This window comes from Trichechus manatus, unplaced genomic scaffold, assembly GCF_000243295.1.
Source record: "Trichechus manatus latirostris isolate Lorelei unplaced genomic scaffold, TriManLat1.0 scaffold00016, whole genome shotgun sequence".
Taxonomy (NCBI): Eukaryota; Metazoa; Chordata; class Mammalia; order Sirenia; family Trichechidae; genus Trichechus; species Trichechus manatus.
Window position 1 is genome coordinate 1,542,863 of NW_004443952.1, and position 1,698 is coordinate 1,544,560.

The window sequence follows — 1,698 nt, forward strand, 5'->3', positions numbered from 1 at the left end:
ATAAGTGCTACATGCTCAGTTCAGCCTTATGCCATAGAATCAGTTCCTGCTCATGGCAGTCCCGTGTGTGTCTGTTGTTATTAGTTGCCCCCTAGTCGAGTCTGACTCATGGTGGCCCCATGTGTGCAGAGTGGAACTGCTCCGTAGGGATTTCAAGGCTGTGACCTTTCGGAAGCAGATTTCAGGCCTGTCTTTAGAGCCCTCTGGGTGGGTTCGAATCACCAGACTTTCAGCTAATAGATGAGCGCTGAATCCTCAGTGTTACCCAAGGACTCCTCATGTGTGCCTAGTATAGTAATAATAGCCTTGATTTTGGCTTGAAGCAGACCTGGGTTTGAATCCCTACTGTTCCTTTTAACTGTATGAATTTAGGTGATTTATTTAACATTCTTGACCCTTCTAATTTCTTCATCTGTAAAGTGGGGATAATAATATATGCCTTGTAAAATCTTTTTTAAATTACGTTAGATAATGATCACAAAGTAGCAGAATGCTTGGCTCAATTGTTGTTATTAGGTACCCTTGAGTCGGTGCTGAATCATAGTGACCCTATGTACAACACAATGAAACACTGCCCAGTCCTGCGCCATCCTCACAATCGCATTTCAATAAATTATGATAGACATATGGAAGAATGCACAAATGGCATGTAACACACACATTTTCACAAAGTAAACACACCTGCCCATTGTTGCAGCCACTGTGTTAATCCATCTCGCCAAGGGTCTTCCTCTTTTTCACTGACCCTCTACCTTACAAAACATGATGTCCTTCTCCAGGGACTGGTCCCTCCTAATAACATGACCAGAGTACATGAGATGCAGTCTTGCCATCCTCACTTCCAAGGGGCACTCTGGCTGTACTTCTTCCAAGACAGACTTGTTTATTTTTCTGGCAGTCCACGGTATATTCAATATTCTTCCCCAACACCATAATTGAAAGGCATCAGTTCTTCTCTGGTCTTTCTTATTCATTGTCCAGCTTTCACATGCAAAGGAGGCGATTGAAAATACAGCTTGGGTCAGGTACACCTTAGCCCTCAAAGCGACATATTTGCTTTTTAACACTTTATAAAGAGGTCTTTTGCAGCAGATTTGCCCAATGCAATACATTGTCTGATTTCTTAACTGCTCCTTCCAATGGGTGTTGATTGTGAATCCAAGTAAAATAAAATCCTTGTTGGGCTCCCAGTAGTATAAAGTTTAAGCAAACAAATGGAAATAGAAGCTTTAGCATGATGGTTTACTCTTCTTCCTTGATACAACCTATTGCCATTGGATGATGAAATTTTTGCTTTATCTCTGAGATTTCAATGTTAGTCTAATCTCAGTGTCATTTTTAAGGTAATCAGAAAATAAGTCACTGTTAGACTTTTTTAAAAATTTAATTGACTAATCCTTAACTCAGTTTCTGATCATTGGCTGGAACAGTAAAGATTGAAAAAAAAAAAAATTTGGAGGGGTTGCCTTATTTTAGGGGACTATAATGTATTTTGAGAATGACTGGTATTTAGGAAGACTAAGCTGTTTGCAAATGGTAGAGACATAACTTTTTAAAAAATGTTCATCAACACCAGTGACTTAGGTGGCACCAGAATCTACAGATAGGAGCTTTACATACATACCTGTGAGCACGTCCCCGTTTTGGATGAGGAAGCTGAGAGTCAAAGGGAAAAAAAAAAGCGATGCAGCAAGAATT